The sequence below is a fragment of the Anabrus simplex genome, chromosome 1, assembly GCF_040414725.1.
Source record: "Anabrus simplex isolate iqAnaSimp1 chromosome 1, ASM4041472v1, whole genome shotgun sequence".
NCBI classification, from domain to species: Eukaryota; Metazoa; Arthropoda; class Insecta; order Orthoptera; family Tettigoniidae; genus Anabrus; species Anabrus simplex.
The window spans coordinates 218,825,712-218,831,711 of NC_090265.1; positions in this window are offsets into that span (position 1 = coordinate 218,825,712).

The following is a 6,000-nucleotide window of genomic DNA, read 5'->3' on the forward strand; positions in this document are numbered from 1 at the left end:
TGTGGTGGACAAAGCGGAGGCGGGACAGGTTTTTTCTCCAGATACTCTGGTTTTCCCTGTCATATTTCATTCCAGCACCACTTTTGAATATCATTTCATCTGTCATTCATTAATCAATACCCCGGAGGAGTGCGACAGGCTTGGGCAGCCGGCACAATTCCTATCCTCGCTGCTAGATGGGGGCTTTATTCATTCCATTCCTGACCCGGTCGAATGAATGGAAACAGGCTGCAGATTTTTTTTCAGAAGGTGATTCAAGCCGTGGAGGATAGTGGATTCCTTGTGATAAGAATTGTGACGGACAATCACAAAGCAAACGTCTTCATGTTTAGACATTTTAGACAACCTCAGATATCCAGTCGGTAATATTCCAATCAAAATAAAAACAGGAAATCAAATCCTAATTTGCGGGTACTAGGTTCATGTTGTTGAAGAGAGGATGGAGTGTGCATTTGTGTCAGCAACATCTTATTGCCTAGAGCTTCGAAACCGTTAAATGGAACTGATTATGCATCAAGACAGAGTAGGAGTTCTATATTCAAAACCTTGTTTTGTTGCTCTGGTGAAGCATATGCAGGAGTTCGCTGAAGCTGCTGTGCCCTATTGTCGACGTCCTTCAAAGGTTCGAGCTCAATACGAGAAGTTTTGACGTCTTCGCTTTCAGAATACCGGGCGAGTTGGCCGTGCGGTTAAGAGCACGCAGCTGTGAGCCTTCGTCCGGAAGATAGTTTGTTCGAATCCCACTGTTGGTAGCCCTGAAGATGGTTTTCCGTGGTTTCCCATTTTCACACCAGGCAAATTCTGAGGCTGTACCTTAATTAAGGACAAGGCCGCTTCCTTGCCATTCCTAGGCCTTTCCTATCCCATCGCCGCCATAAGACCTATCTGTTTCGGTGCGACGTAAAACAACCAACAAAGAAAACCTTTCAGAATGTGCATTTTACGGTGTGAGGTCAAAGAATATCAGCAAACTGTTAGTGAAATTATCCTAACCAAGTTCGTAAGACCTCTATTTGTTTATATTGCGTAGGCAAGAACACAAAAAGTACGGTACCACTCCAAGCCTTCGTCCAGGAAAATCTTTAAATTGTGCATGAAGAGGCCAACTGCAACTTCATACAGGTAATTTTGCCGATATTTAATATTACTGATGTAGTTTACGAGCTTCAGTGAACATATGACCATACTGCATAGTGTTTTGTAGGCTGTCCTCATTAGAATAAGTTTGGAACATTGTGCGTCTATGTCTGCCATCTAGCGGAGAAATTTTGTCGCAGCGTAGTCGCAAAAAGGCTCGCATAGAGCAGGCAGTATAGGAGGATCGAGACGGCGGTGGTATTCTGTATGGCCCGGTTTCTTCAACGAATGTTAAGTGTTAACACTGCTGTTAAGGAGACTTAACACACAATTTAACAAAATGGTCGTCTCATCAAGAATTGTTAACTCTAACAATTGTTAAATCTTGTGTTAAATTAACCTAGCAGCACCCCTGTGTTAAACCTCTTAACAAATGCTAAAATTTCAAAATGGAGACATGTAGAAGACGTAAGTTTGAAGCTTTACTGCTATATGAGGACTATTTATAAACTGAAGAAGGCAAAGGACGACCCATACTAACAAATAACGACCTCTTAGAGTTGTCAGAAGAAAGATTTCTAATTACCGAAGCCATAATGAACAAGGTACCTACTAGACGATATAGGTTAGAGTTTCCAACAGATTGCGACTTAACAATCTCTCCAGTGCAGCAGTTGCTTATAGATTTTACAAGGATGGTTCAGACCCTGCGTCCAATCGATTTCAACTAGCTTAATGTACCTGCTGGGGGATACTCAACAGTAACTCATGTAGAAGGGTTTGGGTCAATACCGTACAGTTTCGTTTTCGAAATAAATGAGGACGAATGTCATGAGGCAGGATCCGCTTCGGACCACGTGGAGGGGATAGAACACTAAAATGCGAACACATTTAACTTGAACTTATTAGGTCCGCAACCTAATAATTTCCGAAAAAAATACGAATTCCCGATTGTAAAGCACCGCGTATATACTTGAAAAGTTACACACTACCGAAGTATAGCAGTGGCCGAGTGGTCATCGTACTTGTCTACAAACCACAACGATGGTAGTTCGAGTCCCACGTTAGATTACTTTTTTTAAAATACAAATTTAATTATTTCAGGGAATGTGTAGGTAAAAATGCGAATAAAAGTAATGATCAAATTGCAGTGGAACTTTATTTCCTACCTCAAATTAATATAGTCCGCCTCTGTGGCGTAGTGGTTAGCGTGATTAGCTGCCACCCCCGGAGGTCCTGGTTCGATTCCTGGCTCTGCCACGAAATTTGAAAAGTGGTATGAGGGCTGGAACGGGGTCCACTTAGCCTCGGGAGGTCAACTGGGTAGAGGACGGTTCGATTCCCACCTCAGCCATCCTCGAAGTGGTTCTCCGTGGGTTCCCACTTCTCCTCCAGGCAAATGCCGGGATGGTACCTAACTTAAGGCCACGGCCGCTTCCTACCCTGTCCCATCCAATCTTCTTTCCATCCCTCCACAAGGCCCCTGTTCAGCATAGCAGGTGAGGCCGCCTGGGGGTACTGATCATTCTCCCCAATTGTATCCCTCGACCCAAAGTCTGAAGCTCCAGGACACTGCCCTTGAGGCGGTAGAGGTGGGATCCCTCGCTGAGTCCAAGGGAAAAACCGACCCTGGAGGATAAACAGATTAAGAAGAGATCCAGCAGTAACTGTGAGAACGTTTAGACCTATATTAATTTGAGGTAGAACACAAAGTGTACCGGTACTGCAATTTGCGTAATATTTTTGTTCCAATTTTTAAATAACTTTCCCTGAAACGAGACTCGAACTCACGCCTACGACGCTCGCAGACAAGTACGATGACCACTATGCCACAACTCCTAAATATATACGCCTTGCATTGGAATCGGGGTTTCATCAATTTTTCAGAAGTTATTAGGTTGCGGACCTGACATGTTTAAGTAAAATTTGTTCGCCTTTAGTGTTATATCACCTCCACTTCGTCCGAAGCGGAGGTTTGTAATGACATCTGACCTCGAGACACTTTCCATGTAGGCCTAATTGTAGGGGTAAAAGATCTTCATAGGTCGACGTCCCGAACAAATAGTACTTTTTTTAAAGAAAAAAGGCCTAATTGTAGGCGACTATGTTCACGAGGGCAAGAAAAGAGTGTGTAGAATTCTATAAAGAATTCTTGCTGCCATTGCAGCATTAACAAGGCACTACATTATTTTCCCCGCAATAAAAGAATGCCCGAAAATCATTCAAAACATATCAATTATCACATTTTCCCGGTGATGTAGGAACCTTAGATTGCACTCCTACAAGAATAGGCTATATAGAATGTTGTGATATAACAGTCCTTTATTTCATTTTTTAAGCACACTCGCATAATTTTAAATTAAAACTATAACAACATTTGTCTCGCATTCATCATAATAACGCTGTTGTTGCCTCTTACTTGACATGTTTACTTCTTAGCGGTCTCCGCTAACCATAACCTATAATAATGTCAACCATGTGTCTGTGTGACAAAATACTATTTCAGCACGCCAATAGGAGCGCTATATGTAAAGAAACAAAAGACGCTCACTGCCAAACGCGTTCAGAAATCTTACGGAAATGTGTTAAATTGTCTTTAACAATTGTTTCGTAACAAATGTTGGAAATATGTTCGTGAAACAGGGTACTTTTAAACGAAGTGTTAAATTAATAACAATTGTTAGTTAACATTTGTTAAGCAAAATTTAACATAGAGTTGAAGAAACCGGGCCTATATGTTAAGCCCCATTCACAATGCAAACGTAACGTAACGTAAACTTAAAATTAACGTTAACTTAGAAGTTAGTGGCCATCTTATCTAATGGAACCATTCACAATGCGCCGACGTAAACTTAACTGCGAGTCCGTAAAATTAAGGGATTGCAAACTCCAAGCTCTTGCGGTTAATTTTACGTTAACTTTAAGAACCAGCCAATCAGAGCAGAGGTAAACATTGTGTGTTGTGCACGATATAATGACGTCTTTCGACGAAACGCTTGTACTTCTCTTTCAAAATTATCTTTGTGTGTATGTATGATAGAAGGAAAAAGAATTACAAATACGCTGTACCGAAAAAGTAATAGGTGGAAATAAAAATATTGTAGCAATGAAATCTGACGGTAAATGGGGGGAGACAAGCTCGCAGCTCTGGCGAACGGACGAGACAATCCCTGTCATAAATAAAACAGTATCCCTGTATATTTCTTAACATTATGACGCACTACTAGTTTACGAAAATGATATCATCCAAACAAATAGATCCAAACATCTCATCGGAGTGTGATAGATAGGGGCATAGATGTCGGTAAAGGAGACCTTACATTTCTTTTTATTAGAAAAGGGGAAGCGAATCGTAAGAAAGGCGAACAGTTCAGGTTTCATCCGCATGTCCAAAACGAGCTGATGAGGGTCATTTCTTACAGTAGATTACCGAAATCGCCCTGAGATAACCTTCTTTGATTCAAGGGATGAACCCATTTTCTGCACCGTTGTTTAGATCGCCTTTTCAGGTACCGTAGGCCTACACAGCTCCCAGGAGGAGAGCAATATATGTTTGAAGTAATATGAATTCCGCTACCACGTTGTTTGATTCCATCGAGGTATTGAAATATAAAACTGCGAGATAGCCCAAAACCCGACTTCCATGCTAAATAACATGGCAGTGTTTTGATTGGCTGCTGTATACTCTTTACGTTAATGTTACGTTCCTCCATTGTGAATACCACAAATTTTACGTTAATTTTACGGTTACGTTACGTCGTTAAGTTTACGGTTACGTTTGCATTGTGAATGAGGCTCTAGACTACTTAGGTACTTATTCTCTTTGTTCACGGCCGACTGGATACCTCGCTGCGCTCCTTATACCGGCCTTGACAATCGCTTGTGAAGCCCAGCATAAAGCTGTAATTGGAAAGTTTCACCATAATGCCGCTGGAGCGCTGGCCTACTACCCACTGACAGGAAGCTGTATACTGCAAATTGCCGCATTTCCAGTTTTATTTTTTGGTTTTTCTGTCGTAAATGTTGGCAATGTGTTCGCAATGAGGTACTTGTTGGCTTGATAATGAGATCTGATAGTTATGAGCTAGTGAGTTTATTTTTTTATTGTGTAGTGTGGTGATTATATTTTTTAAATTGTGTTTACAAATCTTGGAATTTAAGACATTCTTGTGCGCCTTTTCGTACTTCGAGCAGAAATTTTATGGAAACAAGAACAAAGTGATTTCTCGCTGTAACTTCGTACTGAACAAGGATTTTAATTTATGTGCTAATTCGTTTTTTAATGATGTGTTGATTTGCTTTTCTTTAACTGTCTTAGGAAATATTCGAATACATATTGCTGTGTGCCTTTTTTTTGTATTCCGAACAGGAAAAAAAGGCAAAGGGACACTATCATTTCACGAATTCTCTGTAGACCACGACAAAGCTACCGAGTGGCTAAAAAGCAGGTAACACTCTCGTCTTAGTTTTCCGTTTCTATGTCGGGTATTTACCTTCGCATTTTCTTTTTTTCTTACTCTGTTTACCCCTCCAGCGTTGGCTTTTCTCTCGGACTCTGTGAGGGATCCTACCTCTACCACCTCAAGGGTAGTATCGTGGAGCGTGAGACTGCGGGTCGGGGGATACAACTGGGAAGGATTACTAGTACCTCGCCCAGGCGGCCGCAACTTCTATGCTGAACAGGGGCCTTGTGTTGGGGATGGGAGGATTGGAAGGCATAGTCAAGGAAGAGGGAAGGAAGCATCCTTGGCCTTAAGTTAGTTACCATCCCGGCATTTGCTTGGAGGAGAAGTGGGAAACTATGGAAAACCACTTCGAGGATGTCTGAGGTGGGAATCGATACCACCCTCTACGCAGTTGACCTCCCAAGGCTGAGTGGACCCCGTTCCAGCCTTCGTACCACTTTTGAAATTTCGTGGCAGG